A 16,923-nucleotide genomic window follows, 5' to 3' on the forward strand; every position below is an offset into this window, starting at 1 on the left:
ATGCTTTTTAATAATCTTCCTTTAGTTAACGTTAGTTAATGCATTAACTAACATTAGCAATACATTTGTTACTGTGTTTATTCATCTTTGTTAACCAGCGCAGGCAAATGTTAACAATGTTAACTTTTAATTTTAATAATGTCCTATTAGTAAATTTTGAAATGAACATTTACATAACAAATTACTAATGTTAATGCATGCTTTAGAAGTACTGTGTAATGAACCTTGGTGCTGTATTTTTTGTTGGCAATTTGACATGCAGCTTTCATATGCTACACACCTGGCCCACCCAGTTTTATGTAGGCCCACCCACTTAAACATTTCTGGCTACGCTAGTGTGTCAGGGTGAAGCTCAGACTTCCTACAGATGTGTTTTGGTGCTGTGGTAACAGAGCACATTATACATGGAAAAATGCATGCTGTAGGCCTAAGAATTCATTTTAAGCATAATAAAATATTTTAATTCATGACTTTAAATGTCAAATTGCAGTTAAAAAACTGAACAAAACAGGAACTGAACTTTTGCACAGATACAGTAGCAGATAGCAGAATATGTAAACAACAAAACACACTATTGTAATTGTATTGTAATGTGATATTTTTGGACATTGTTATACTAGCTGTCACCTTTGTCTCAGACGGCACACGTTCACAAGCATTGTTAGCTATGGTCCCAAGTTCCGTCGTTACTAACATAGTTCAGCGATTCGGTGTTTTCCAAAACCATAGTTCAAACGAACATTCGCAATCAGCGTCACAAACGTACGTGGTTGGAACTACAGCTCTCGACCTAGTTTCTTGTTAGAAAGACATATGGGCTTAAATAAATTATGGCCTTAGGCACAATAAGCAAGCTAACATGCAGTACAATCTATATCTTCCATTCTATCTAAATATAAATGCATTTTAATCTGTCTATTTTTGAAAGTCCTAAATAAGTGCCATTTTTGAAGAGTGCACATGTGCATAAATGCCTAAGGTAACCCCAGAGTATGACGTAAGAGGGAACCCGCGATGAGTCAAACATAAAATATAGCAAAATGACAGGAAACAAAAACAGTAAATTAGTCATCAGGTGCCATTTTTAATACAGCAGCATTTTAGAGATGTCTAATCAGTTAAATAGCAGAAGTTATTACTCCACCACATGTGTTTGACGTCATTAACAATGGCCCTACAGTATATTGTTGAACTATTGTGGTTCAAAATGACAGACAAGCGATTGTGCTCAGGAAACAGTAGTGTCTAGTTAGTTTGTTTCAACAGCAATGCATCTTACTATGGTGGTTAATCAGTGAGTTATGTCATTGTACGGGAAACACACCCCTGATGGATTAGTTGAAGGGATAGTTCATCCAAAAAATTAAAATAAAATTTTTCAATTACGAATGAATTTACTCTTAAGTTGTCCCAAACCTGTTTGAATTTCTTTCTTCAGCTGAACACATTACAAGATATTTTGAAGAATGTAGGCAACCAAACAGGTAGTCTTTGACTTCTGGTATTTTTTCCATATTATGGAATTCAGTGGCTACCATCAACTGTTTGTTTACCCACATTATTCAAAATATCTTCTTCTGTGTTTAGCCGAAGAAAGAAAACTTCAGTGGGAGTAAATGATAACGGAATTTTCATTTATTGGTTAAATTGGTATCAACTGTTTATATAGTTGCGTTTACAGGACTGCTGCAGTGAATGAAGAATAATGGTAGTTGCTTGCTTTAAAAAATGAGACTACTGTGCCATTCTGTCATTGTTGTTTTTTTTTTGTTGTTTTTTTTTAACAATACAAAAAGCATACCTTATATCAGACAATATACCCAATGATAAACTTTTCCTGATTTAATAATTAGTAATGTAACAAGTTCCATATGATGTTGCTGATAAAAAAAGAAGACTGATAAACACCTTTCAGAATTAAGCTGGAATGTGTTTCTCAAGCCTGTGCAAACTTTTCAGCACTTCAGCTCTCTCAGCGCATACACAGTGATTACTTGTACACGACCCCTGAGAGAACTGAACCTTACAAAGTCAGCAGGTTACCAACATTACTTTGGTAAAATGAGAAGCCAAGCAGGTGTGTGTCTCAAACGTTTCCTTCTCCCCTAAAGTTTAGAGTTTTTTTGTTTTTTTTCCTGTTACCTTTCTCTTTCTTCCTATCATTCGTATTGTTCTTTAAGCCGTATATATAGTAGCTTTCTGGTTCATGGAGAGAGCATAGTACATTGGCCGTGTTTTGTCTGAGTGATAGAACATTGTGCAAACAGATTTTTGTGCAGCAAAAACTTGTACTTTACTCACTTTTGCTTGATCTTTGGTGCGGGAACCATGGTTGATGTGCAAAATTTCTTTCTCAGTTAATATTTACACTGGTCAAAAGTTTAAAATAATTAAGATTTTTTTAACCAAGTCCACATTGAAATCACTGAAATATAAATAAAAACAGTAATATTGAGTAATATTATTACAATTTGATATAAGTATTTTCAATTTAAATATGTTGAAATTAAAAATTAATAAGCTGAATTTTCAGCTGCACTATTTCAGTCTTCGATGACACTTGATCCTTTAGAAATCCTTCTAATAGTCTGATAATTCAGCTTTGCCATTACAGGAAAAAATTACATATTAAAATCTATAAAAATATAAAAATAAAAAAAAATTCATAATATTTCACAATATTACTGTTTTCCCTGTATTTTTAATAAAAAAATGCAATTAGTTGAACTTAGAGTGATTTTTTTTTTACCAACTTAATTGAGACTAATAATTTAGTAGTCTGATTAAAATTAAAGGCACAATATGTATGATTGTTTTATTAAAATATACAAAAATCACTAGAACAGTGTTATATATTTTGCCGACTTGTGTAGCCTACTTACATTATTCCAAATGTTTTGAAGAATGTTTTAATCCAGAGAAATAGCAATTTTAAATAGTGGCTCGTCCCTGGTCATTGCGTCGCCTGCCAATGATGTAATACACCCTCAATTTTTGTTTTTGTTTTGTAGAAAACATGGAAACACCAAAGACGCTTTAATATGTTATGCATTTTATTAGACGGGTGACGACCGCACAGAGTAGCATTATAACAGAACTTTGAACTACCTAGTATAATAAAACAGCACTGCTTTACCCCACATACGCACAACCTGAAGGAGCGGAAGTGGTCGACTGTGGCATAATAGTGCTCGTTCAGCAGTCTCGTTTCGCTTCGATGCTTTCAGCCTCACTCTGCTTCATACTATGACATTAATACATCTTTAATACATTAGCTCATCCATGAACATGATTTCTGCCCGAGTCCCATTGGATTGCATCGGCTGTGGGGATGAAGACGACAACTCCCATGATTCAACACTCAGTCACGACGTCATCAAACTACATCTTTATTTCTTTGTTTGTTTTGAATACACGCCCTCTAGCAGTAAAAACTTACATACTGTGCCTTTAAATGTAAATAAATTTAAATGAAATAAATTTTGTTTTAATGACCATGTCAACTAGATGAGCCCCAGAGACAGATCCCCTCCGAAGACCTCATCACCTAGACAGCTATCGGGACAAGACCACGGGAACCAGATGAGTCGTCTGATTTTGTTGCAGCCTAGAATTAAACTGCTGGTTTTGTCTGGCCAGAGGAGAACAGCACACTATTTTCAACACACTGCTTCCCTGTTTAATACTGTAAAGCTGCTTTGATACAGTCTGCATTAAGTAAAAAGCGCTATATAAATAAATAAATAATGGTAACAATGGCTAAATTAATGAAAAATAAAGCATCAGCAGGCGCAGACATTTCCAAGCAGCACATCAGTAATGACTTTATGAACTTCTTTACTCCCAAGATCAATACTTTTAGAGATACAATTACAACCATGCAGCCGTCAGCTACAGTACTGCATCAGATACTGCACTATAGATGCCCTGAGGAACAATTCCATTCATTCTCTGGTGTAGAACAGGAAGAATTGTATGTAAAATCATCTAAACCAACAACATGTATATACAATGCCAATTTGCAAAACTAACATAATTCATAGCTGATATAAAAAAACTGGATGGCTAGTAATTTCCTACTGCTAAATTCTAAAGAAAAAAAAATAACAGGTGTTAATTATTGGACTAAAAACCTCTGCATGTAATAACCTAGAACACTGTTCAAGACTCTATGGCAGTGCTGCCAATTCTTCATCATCAGTTAGGAACCTAGGTGTGCTATTTTAATAGCAATCTTACCTTTGAAAGTCAAGTTTCTAGCATTTTCCCATATTAAAAATACATCTTCATACATAAAAATACAATTACGAGCTATGCTCTCAGTGTCAAATGCAGAAATGTTAATTCATCCGTTCATGACCTCAGTGTTAGATTATTGTAATGCCTATTGGGTGGTTACTTTCTGTGGTTGAGTTCTTACTAGAACTAGGAATTGTGTCCATATTAGCCCAGTTCTGTCAACAGTGCACTGGCTCCCTATTAAACATTGTACACATTTTGAAATCTTGCTAATTACATATAAATCCCTGAATGATTTAGCTCCTCAGTACTTGAGTGAGCTCTCATTGCATTTTAGAATCAGAATCAGAATCAGAATCATAATGAGCTTTATTGCCAGGTATGTTTACACATACGAGGAATTGTTTTCGTGACAGAAGCTTCCACAGTGCAACAGAATGACAGTGACAGAACAAAACACAGATAATAAAAGAAGAAGAAAAAATAGAACAAGTAAATAGGGAATAACAATATATAAATTGATAATTGTATTTACAGGTATATTACAAATAGACAGTTTTGTATGTACTGGTATATTATGTGCAAATTGAAATGTAGACTAAGTATGTGTGTTAGATAAATAATTGTATAAGTGTATAAATAGAGTGTGTTCCACAATTATTGTCAAGTGTTCATGAGATGGATTGCCTGAGGGAAGAAACTCTTTCTGTGCCTGGCCGTTCTGCTCAGAGCTCTGTAGCGTCGACCAGACGGCAACAGTTCAAAGAAGGAGTGTGCTGGGTGTGAGGGGTCCAGAGTGATTTTGCCAACCCTTTTGCTTTCTTGCTTTTCTTGGAGAGTGGGGAGGGTTGTACCAATGATTCGCTCAGCAGTCCGGACTACCCTCTGTAGTCTTCTGAGGTCAGATTTGGTAGCTGAGCTGAACCAGACAGTTACTGAAGTGCAGAGGACAGATTCAATGATGGCAGAGTAGAACTGTTTCAGCAGCTCCTGTGACAGGTTGAACTTCCCCAGCTGGCGAAGGAAGTACAACCTTTACTGTACCTTTTTAACAATAGAGTCAATGTGAGTGTCCCACTTCAGGTCCTGGGAGATGGTGGTGCCCAGGAACCTGAATGACTCCACTGTCGTTACAGTGCTGTTCATGATGGTGAGTGGGGGGAGAGCAGGGGGGTTTCTCCTGAAGTTCACGATCATCTCCACTGTTTTGAGCATGTTGAGCTCCAGGTTGTTAAGACTGCAACAGACAGCCAGCTCCTTAACCTCCTATCTGTAAACAGACTCGTCCCCGTCCTGAATGAGGCCGATAAGTGTGGTGTTGTCTGCAAACTTCAGGAGCTTGACAGAGGGGTCTGTAGATGTGCAGTCATTGGTGTAGTGGGAGAATAGCAGTGGGGAGAGAACACAGCCCTGAGGATCTCCAGTGCTGATCGTACAGGTGCTGGATGATAATTTTCCCAGCCTCACTAGCTGCTGCCTGTCTGTCAGGAAGCTGGTGATTCACTGACAGATGGAGGTGGGCACGGAGAGCTGAGTTAGTTTGGGCAGGAGGAGGTTTGGAATGATAGTGTTAAAGGCCGAGCTGAAGACCACAAACAGGATCCTCACATAAGTCCCTGGTCTGTCTAGAACATGGTCTGGTCTGTCTGTTTGTTTGTTGCAGAACATAATACAGTCCCATGTTGACTGCATCATCCACAGACCTGTTTGCTCTGTAGGCAAACTGAAGAGGATCCAGCAAGGGTCCAGTAATGTACTTCAGGTGGGCCAGCACCAGTTTTTCAAATGAATTCATGACCACAGACATTAGATCCACAGGTCTGTAGTCATTTAGTCCTGTAATTTTGGATTTCTTTGGGATGGGGATGATGGTGGAGCATTTGAAGCATGAAGGGACTTCACACAGTTCCAGTGATCTGTTGAAGATCTGTGTGAAGATGGGGGCCAGCTGGTCAGCACAGGATCCTTCACGTCCTTAATGTCCACTGCAATCTCAAAACGCTGGCCATTTGATAACACCTGGAATATCAAAATCAACTGTGGGTGGCAAATCCTTTTACTATTTAGTGCCTAAACTCTGGAACAATCTACCTACCATTGTTCAGGAGGCAGACGCACTCTGTCAGTTTAAATCTAGATTAAAGACCCATCTCTATAACCTGGCATACACATAACACACTATTACATTTCTATAATTCAGATCCATTAAAGGATTGTTAGGCTGCATTAATTAGGTCAGCAGGAACATGGAAGATATCCCAAGACACCCAATGAATGGCATCTATGCTAATATTAGTCTGTTTCATTCTTATTCCGAGGTCACCAGGATTAGTTCCCCACTGGCCTAAATAAATGTACAGACAAAAGGTTTTTCAATGCTGTAAGCAAAACAAACATCCTTTTACTAAGGTTTATTTTGTTGGCGACGCTAATGAAGCTTAAAATATAGGTTTGAACACAGTTTCCATTTGTCAATTCATGGTTTTAATGACTTCTTATCCTAATAAAAATTGGTAAATGCTAATAACAAATGAGTAGGTACATCCCATGTTTTGTCTGGTAGCTTAGCTACCAGTGCAACAGGAAACTAACTTCAATATAAGGAAAAAAAAAATGTTTTGATAGCTTTATATTATTATTTTTTAAAATAGTACATAGAAGAAATAGAATACATTTTGAGCTTCAGAATCAACCATAGATATTGGCGACATGTACACACAGGAGAAATTGTAATACTTCCCAGTAATATATATATATATTTTTTCCAGTAAGTTTATTGTTGCGTAGGTGCTGAAAGAGGCTTTGAGTGAGGAGACTGTAAGTCGCACAGACAGAGAGACAGAAAGAACAAGTATGACTGTGTTTTACTATGTGTCTATAAACTTTGTTGGGCGAAACAACAGTCAGTGCCCACTTAGGAGGTGCTGTGCTGGCAAAGACTCATATTTAGAGGGATATGACAACAGTACAAGGTAATCCCTATATCAGCATCAGTCATGATGAGCTTATGGAATAATACAGAAATACCATTCTTGTGGCTCTGGTGTGTAGCACTCACACAATTTAGTCTGTGAAACACTGGTAGTCAATTCAAATTAATCCTATGGCTTTAAATGATAATAAAACCTACATACAGTATATACAGGTAAACTAGTAAACTAGTAAAAGGCATCAGATCTTTGAAAGACTGTTTTGTTCACAACACTCAGTAGCAACCAAATTAGATATTGATGAGCAGAACTGTATATTTCAATATGTTTTCTGAGTTATAATTATATAAATAATTAGTATTTTACATGCAAAGTCGACAAACATTTTATTTTTATTTTATTTTATTTTTTTCAGTACAGTATACTTTGTGTAATATACAGTGATTCACCTGACCCTACACAGCACATAAAAACTGTGACTGGTTGTGGTTGTATGGATAAGCAATATATTGTGTTTATGCTGATGTTGGGCTTTTTTTTAAATCCAGTATCTGATAAATAAAGCTGGGTGATATATGCATTATCATAATGTATTTCCTATGAAATTTTAAAAACGTTTTATATAAGAAAAGTATAGATATATTAGGTAAACTACCTGCAGGGTCCAAAGTTGAAAGCAGAAAGTAAACACACACATATTCATATAAAGCATATTTTAAAAACTCGGTAACACTTTATTTTAAGGTCCACCTCTCACTAATAACTAGTTGCTTATTAGCATGCATATTACTTGCATATTGGCTGTTTATTACTACTTAGTTATTAGGCACAACTTAATGCCTTATTCTGTATAACCATGTTCTAGATCCCTTAACCAGACCTAAACTTAACAATTATCTTACTAACTATTAATAAGCTGCAAACTAGGAGTTTATTGGGGGAAAGCTGTTAGTTAATTGTGAATATGTGTTCCCTATTCTTAAGTGTTACCAAACTTAATAAAGTATATTAACAGTACTAATATGAACTTCCTATTTTATGAATAGCTAATGGGGTGATGGACACTGCTCTGTATTGTCATAGTAACAAAATAATGAGGAAATTATTTTGTCTTTCATTGCCATCTTTTCTCTTAGCAAAGTGCATTCCAAACAGTGCCAAGGTCCCAACTTAAAGGGCTCTGCTCTTCAGAGTGAACCTAGGGAGCACATCGATGCTAACTTCTGTTTGGAATTTGCCCTTACATACTTCCAAAACAGACATTATTAGAAGTTCTGTCATGGAAACTCTCAGAGAGATTAGCATGGTAATATCCATGGCAATGCTAGTGTATTTGGTCTGAATAGATCTGCTATGCAGCTGCGGCAGAGCAAGTACAGAGACCTGCTTCTGCCAATATGTCCACAGACATGCTGCTGTGAGCATGTAAGACATACTGCTGCTGCACACATAACATACATGAAATTACCCATAGCAGATCTATACAGGTGGAGCTGGGGAAGGTGGAGGGTTTCTGAAAGTACGCTACAAACTGCTATAGTGAACACTGGTCAAGTATTTGAATATTGAGCAAGCTCATTGGCTGCTGATGCAACAGAAATCAATCAGCTGCACTGCGTAGATTACGATGTACACTTACTAGTAGATTGAGTTACCTATTGGACCTATATTGAAACTGATATTTTAAGGTAAAAACAAACAAACAAACAAACAAAAAAAACATGCATATGTTTGCTTTAAGTCACCTGCTTCTCATATGTTCTCCTCACATGTCAGGTGGTTTTCCATAGAAAAGTCTTCTTATGGGGGAGTGTGTTGCCGAAGTACAGAGGAATTATTATTCATCACACTGTATCACATTAAGACATTGTATCACAGAAGCTGCAGTATGGTCCAGACTTTATGTCAAAAGCCAAAAGCCTTTCTGTGCTACACCAGAGGAACAGTAAAAACAACATGGCATGATCAGATACTAATGACTGCTGCTTGGGTACAACAGTATTACAGCGGGCAGCACTCCACATCAATGGTCCATATCCCTCATACCTGCACCAAACCAACACATTACACAGAAATATACCACTAACAACATGCAGTCACATGCAGTTATCAACTTAGTTTCAATAAACAACCTAACACCTGATTCTAAATAAAAATGAAAAGATAAGAGCAACAACAGTTACTGTACTACAGAGAACAATTGATTCATGCTAGGAAGATGTTTGTGTCTGATTGTAATTGGTCTAATGACATATTGCACGTGACCGTATTCATAATCAAAATATAATAACCGACAGAAAGGCGTCTCCTAATGTCACCCATGCATAGGTGTAGCTGATAGCTGAAAAGCAACCACTGTGAAATCTTCATGCATGCATTCTTACTCTGCCCAAGAAAAGTTTGCATGACCTTGCCTTTGAACCACACACATTCTGCTTTTAATCTCCATATCTGAACCAAACATGACCTTGTATAGCACATTACTTCAGGTGACGTTTGGGCTGAAGTCATCAAAGAGCTATTATGGGAAACTCAAGAGTTTTTGATAAAGAGTTCTGATAAGTTTTCTAGTAGGATTCAAAACCAACCAGAAAGACTAAACCTGTTTTACATTTGAAAGGTATCTGTATTAGCTTTGAAAATCAGCTAGATGACTGTTTGTTGAACTGATTCAAATAAATGAGCCAAAATGAATGAATGAATTAGAAACATGCTTTAGTCTGTTCTAACCAGTTTTGATACAACAGGATTTCAGTGGCAGGCATTTAGTCTGTTCAACACCGAATGGTTGGTTAGGACAAAAACTCTGATACCATTTATTGCTTGTCAGTTTATAGCATCTGGTAAGGACTCAATGTTGAGGAACTAGAAAATACAAAGCAAATGTTTACTAGTAAGAAGAGTTATTACACAGCTCTCTCGTTGGAGGCATTTTGCAGTCAAATATTTTTGTATACTGAGTGCTAAACTTTATAATTATAATTATTTTTTTAAATACAAGTTATTCCTACATACAGTAGCTGAGCTAGTTTAATGTATCTCCTATCACTCCACTGTCACGGGTTGCCGGGGCGAGAAGTACGAAGGACTTCTTTAATAAATCCACAAACGAAAATAAGTGAACACAACCTCTTAAAACAACGTGAGACAGGACAAAGAAACAGGGGAAAAGCAGGGCTATAAATACTGAACCAAACGAGGGACTAATGAGTAAATTAACAAGGAACAGGTGATCAGAATGATAATCAGGGAACTAAGGAAAACTAGGTCAAGGCAGGCAGAACAGAAAACACAATGAAAACAAACTGAAAACTAAACATAACCCTGACATAACTGGGGGTGGGCGCCCTGGAGGCTGGTGCAGGGCATGAACAGGGTGGAGACAAGGAGGGCCTCCAGGGCGGATCAGGGAGTTCAGGGCGCCATGGCGGAGCAGACAGTTCAGAGGGCCATGGTGGAGCAGGCAGTTTAGGGAGCCATGGCGGAGCAGGCAGTTCAGGGAGCCACGGTGGAGCAGGGAGCTCAGGAGGCCATGGCGGAGATTTATAAAAAAAATAAATAAATCACACAGGGGAACCACACACACACTGCGCCACAGTATTATCAACGCACCACATACTCCTCCATAACAATGTGCATGATACAAAACTCATCAAATAATAAAGCACTCACCTGTCACTTGTAAATAAAGTCCATGGGACTGTCATTCCATGTCTCTTTACTCGTATTAAAAAGTAAACATGACCAACAAAATAACTTGTGCTCGGTGCTAGCTGTTAGCCACTCATAGCACTCATAGTTGCAATCATTGAAATGGCGCATAAAAACTTTGCTGGCCTTTGTTAGCGAATTCAGTTTGGGTGTTGGTCTTCCTTTATCAGTTATTCTCTTTTGTCTGCAAAAGAGCGCCTTGAAAAAGGCATTTTTAGTAGATCGTCAACAAGATCTGGTGTAGGCGCCGATGACTGCAGCTGTCATTTTCTTTTCGTTTAATTTCACTTTCGTTCCTTGGAAATCCCCTGACTAAAGGGACGGTCTCACGCTGGGGGTAGCACTGGGCACGTAGCTAGATCCGGCGGGCTGTCATTGAACGTCAAAATTTGATTGGCTGATGATTCTGTCACTAATGCTCGTAACAAATCAAATGTGACATCTTTCAACAAAAGGGTAGCACTATCTGTAGTGCTGGCCTCAGACTTTTTTATGTAGGATATTCTAGTTAGACCTCAACTAAACTAATCATAGGCAATTTTTTGGACATTACACAAATGAAAATGATACCTAAATAATCAATAAAAACATTTTTCACACAATTGTATTTTTTATAGGGCCAGCAGAGAAGGCCCTGCTTCCCCTGACGGCCCACTACTGATAACAACATGTACTGTACTTACTGTAGTTTATGGTTTAGTGTTTGTTGCTTGTAATTGTGTACTTTATTTTACAGTATTTTTGTTATGCATACATCTACATACAAGTAAGTAAATATATGCATAACAAGGACACTGTAAAATAAATTGTTACCCAGTATTTAAATGAATTTGCTTTCATTTAGTCTGTCAAGTAAAAAACATTTTCTAGTAAGACATTTTTTAGTAAGACATGACGGTTGTTTCATCTATTTGTATTGATGTTTTTGAAAATATCAGATGGAACGTTTCTCATAATACAGCTATACTGCGCAGTTGTTTGAATTTCCTAACAGACCTTTGGAGACCTGTTGGTGAACTCCAAGATTGAAAGCAGGGATAAAAATCAAGGGATGGTATCCACCAGATATGTGATATACAAGACAATTGCTTCAAATATGTAAACTAGAAAGAAATTATGCTATGCTGACAGAGTAAGCTTGTTTACTCTTTGGTGGATTGCACAATTCCAATTCTGACATGCTTTAGTGCTAGCATATTAATCATTCCTGGTTACTTGCACTGTGTACAACGTTTGTCATCAGCATCTTGAACAACAGAAGAAACTGGCTGCATTCCAGACAGACAGCAATCCGACCTGAAAATTGTGTCAAAACATCCCACCAGTCTCTTTGTAACCCAATCCCAGATGAACGGATAGAGCACAATACTTAGAACATCTGTTGAGGTGTACAATGCAAAATTACAAGCACAGCTTTACAAAGATGAGCAAAATGGCTGCCATTGCATTTTAAGCCTTCCTAGTTTATGTGTTTGGTCCTTGTATACAGTTACATTCTTTGCAATCTCCAGACATCACTGATTCACAAAACATGCTCTCTTGTTTAGATGATGTAGAAATGCCGATACTTTATCAAAGCTACCTGCATGAACAGGAGTTTTCTTGGCTGCATATTGGCATGTAGCCCATAAGCGTCAGTAATGTCTACGTGCAGATCAGAGATCTTGAGTGTGAACTGGCAATGGTTTTCGGCCTTGTCGGGAAGATTAAAGACATTTCAGTGAGTCTAACCTGAACAGTTCGGCATCAGCGACTCATGCATTCATAGTAAACATTTGTGAGCATATCCCTTCATGCACATACCCTTTTAGTGTGCAATGATCAATGAACCGAGTGTCAGCTGGGAATGGTGTTGAATTTGTTCATGAAAAAAAAATAAAAATAAAACTCAGGATGGCCTATAGATAGACAATAAATTATATTTTTAAATTATGTGATTAATATATTTTTAATCATTATAATATATTTTTTTATTTTTTTAAATAATTATGTGACCAATATCTTAAATATATTTTAAAGGGATAGTTCACCCAAAAATTTTAATTTGATGTCTATCTGCTTACTGGGGGTCCAAGATGCAGGTGACTTTGTTTCTTCAGTAGAACACAAACGAATATTTTTAACTCAAACCGTTGCAGTCTGTCAGTCCTATAATGTAAGTCAATGGGCACACAATCTTTGAGAGTAAAAAAAACATACATAGACAAATCCAAATTAAACCCTGTGGCTCGTGACGATATATTGATGTCCTAAGACACAAAACGATCGGTTTGTGCGAGAAACTGAACAGTATTTTTATAATTTTTTACCTATAATACACCACTATGTCCAACTGCCCTGAGCACATACACGGCATCCGTGACGTCTGTATGTGCTCTGGCATAGTTTACATAAGCACCGGAAGCGATCTGTCGCGCTTATATGTCACTCATTGTTTACACAGTGCACAGAGATTGTGGGTATGACGACTAATCAAAATGGTAATTACTTGCGCTTATCCTGATTGTTCAAACTGACTTAAACCTAAAAGATTACGTTTGCTCGCGCGAAATCATCCGGGAGTGTTGACTTTTCAAATTGCGTAAACTACGCCAGAGCACATACAGATTCTCAAAGATTGTGTGCCCATTGACTTGCATTATAGGACTGACAGAATGCAACGGTTTGAGTTAAAAATCTTCGTTTGTGTTCTACTGAAGAAACAAAGTCACCTACATCTTGGATGCCCTGGGGGTAAGCAGATAAACATCAAATTTTAATTTTTGGGTGAACTATCCCTTTAATGGATTTCTAATAATAGGGTGCAATACAGGGTCTGAAAGTCTTTTTTTTCTTCTTTTTTTTTCAACAAATGATTACTAAAAGGAGAAAAATGTGGGACACACCTTAACATTATGTTTTTGGAAGTTACAATGAGTACATTTAGGCTTTTTTCCTGGCTGAGATTAAATATGGCTCTGTACTAAGTGTACCAACAAAAAGGCATTATTGACAGTGTAATTTTGGCCATTGCATGATTTTGTTATTATGCAGGTAACTGCCCTCATGAATAAAAAGGTAGCACCACAAGGCTCTGTTTTGAGCCCATATGCTTAAAGCTTACATGGGTTTCTCGAAAGCATGTGTGATGTGGTGGTGGCAGCCTAGTGGTTTTGAATGTTGGTACAATGACTGTAGGTTCAGTGGCAGATAGAGGTGACATGGGATTGTGTCCTGTCAATGTGCCCTTGACTTGCTACACCTCCTTTGTCAAAAATTACGACCTATATGAGACACTCTCGGATGCAATGGCAAACTTTTTTTTATTTATTTCCTGAAATAATTTTTATTTATAAATATCGCCATAAACTCAATGAGGCTGTAGTAGTTATTTTAGTGATAAGAGGTGGTCTTGATTTCCTGTCATGCTTAAAATCCCTTAACCCTGGTAAAGTGAATGCAACCCATAGCCTCATGTGGCTTGTTGCTTTTATAACATGACTGCAACAACATTACAGCTCTCTTATTATATACACACTACTAGTCAAAATTTTTTGAACAGTAAGATTTTTAATGTTTTTAAAGAAGTCTCTTCTGCTCACCAAGCCTGCATTTATTTGATCCAAAGTACAGCAAAAACAGTAAAATTTTGAAATATTTTTACTATTTAAAATAACTGTTTTCTATTTGAATATATTTTATATATTCTGTTATAAGCTGATTTTTAGCATCATTACTCCAGTCACACAATCCTTAAGAGATCATTCTAATATTCTGATTTACTGCTCAAAAAAACATTTATTATTATTATGTTGAAAACAGCTGAGTAGACTTTTTTCAGGTGTCTTTGATGAATAGAATGTTCAGAAGAACAGCATTTATCTGAAACTCTGTTGTAACATTATAAATATCTTTATCATCACACTGTAAAAAATAATTGTAATTTTAACTGTAAAATTTTGTAAAAACGCTACTGAAAAAAACTATTAATAGGTTAACAGTAAGTTCCCGTATATACAGGGAAAAACTGTAAAAAATTCTGCACTCTATCAAAAAATCCTGAAGGATAATGTCCAGCCGTCAGTTTGCGACCTGAAGCTCAAGCGCACTTGGGTTGTGCAGCAGGGCAATGATCCCAAACACACCAGCAAAGTCCACCTCTGAATGGCTCAAGAAAAACAAAATTAAGTTTTTGGAGTGGCCAAGTCAAAGTCCGGACTTACTGTAAATCTAATTGAGATGCTGTGTGGCATGACCTTAAACAGTCCATTTGTGCTCGAAAACCCTCCAATGTGTCTGAATTAAAACAATTCTGCAAACAAGAGTGGGCCAAAATTACTCCACAGCGATGTGAAAGACTCATTGCCAGTTATCGCAAACGCTTGATTGCAGTTGTTGCTGCAAAGTGTGGCACAACCAGTTATTAGATTTAGGGGGCGATTACTTTTTCACGTAGTGCCAGGCAGGTTTGGACAGCTTTTTTCCATGAATAAATGAAATCATCATTTCAAAACTGCATTTTGTATTTACTCGGGTTATCTTTGTGTAATATTAAAATTTGTTTGATGATCTGAATTTTTTAAGTGTGACAAATATGCAAAGAATTAAAAAAACAGGAAGGGGGTAAAAACCTTTTCATGCCACTGTATATGTATTAGGGATGTTCGCTACGACTAATTTGACTGTCGTTTAAACGTTTTGTAAAAAGTTTTGTAACCCACTAGTCGACTAGTCTAAAAGCTAGAAACCCCCAAAAAATGGCAAAAGAAAAAAACTGTGCGTTTATAACAGCCTACACTTGAAATACTTAATCTTTGCATCACACTGTCAAATCCCTCAATGAAATCTGCTAAAAATAGGTCACGATTATGCCATATGCTTGCCTCACATTATCATCATTTAATTTTAGGCGGTCATTAAACAGAAAATAAGGAAGAGCATACACTCAACATAAACCAGTGCATAGCTTATTTATTCAGATCAGCTGGAGCAATGCAGAAATGGAAAATAGACTGACAGAATTCTTCATTTTCATATAACGTTAGCCAACATATTAAAACACAAGTTTATCAAGGAATAGCATTAAAACGGCTTTTAAAAATGTACTTCATGTTGGCTATATCGTCTAAAAACAAAACAATGCTCGTTTTACTTAGAGCATGCGCATTTGTTCAGTGAATTTAACATGTTAACGTGGTCTGGCGAAAGACGTGACTAGAGGCGATTCTGCACATGAAAAACAACGCGCTCGGCAGGAACTGAAGTTACAGGCAGGCAGAGAGATAACTACAAGCAAGCAGACAGTTTCGAAAAGAGCCTGGAAATCCCGCACCACCACCGAAGTGGGTCTTAGAGGAATAGATGGCGCGGATGGGATCGCGGACCGCAGCGGCGGGTTGTAGTGTATGACAGGATGGACGTTTGTTGGCTTTGGCTAGCCTCCAAGCTAATGCATACGTGCCTGTATTGAATATGATTACGCATCGATCCAGTAGAGTTATTGTAAACCAATTTGACATTACACAGTTTACACAAAACTTTTCCATTTCCTTCTAATTCAAAATAATCCCACACCTTGCTGGTTCTTCGCATGGTCATTTCGAGCTTGCCGCAGCTGACATGAAGAAAACGCATGCGAGGTAAAAATGTAGTTTCCGCCCAGATACGCTTTCAAAAATATTTATATTTTTAAATATTTTGATATTTATTATTTTTCAAAAGTTTTATTTTAGATTGTTGTTAAAATGTTTTAAATGTTACGTTAAAATTATGGTAATTTTTTCTCTCGTGTAATCGACTAATTGATTTCAGTTTAGTCGACTAGACCGCACATCCCTAATATGCATGTATGCATATATATATATTTATTTATTGTGACGGGAGGAGCCAACGACAGACACAGTGGGTGTGGCGTCAGGCCTCGGAGAGGCTTTTATTAAACAAAAATCAATAAAATAAAGTGTCCAGGGGGAAGAAGTGTCCAAACGAAACAGGGGATCTGGTGTCCTCCTTGTGCTACGGGGCTTGTGAAGGAGGGCAGTGTTCCAGGAGGAGGGGTCCAGGG

This window comes from Onychostoma macrolepis, chromosome 24, assembly GCF_012432095.1.
Source record: "Onychostoma macrolepis isolate SWU-2019 chromosome 24, ASM1243209v1, whole genome shotgun sequence".
NCBI classification, from domain to species: Eukaryota; Metazoa; Chordata; class Actinopteri; order Cypriniformes; family Cyprinidae; genus Onychostoma; species Onychostoma macrolepis.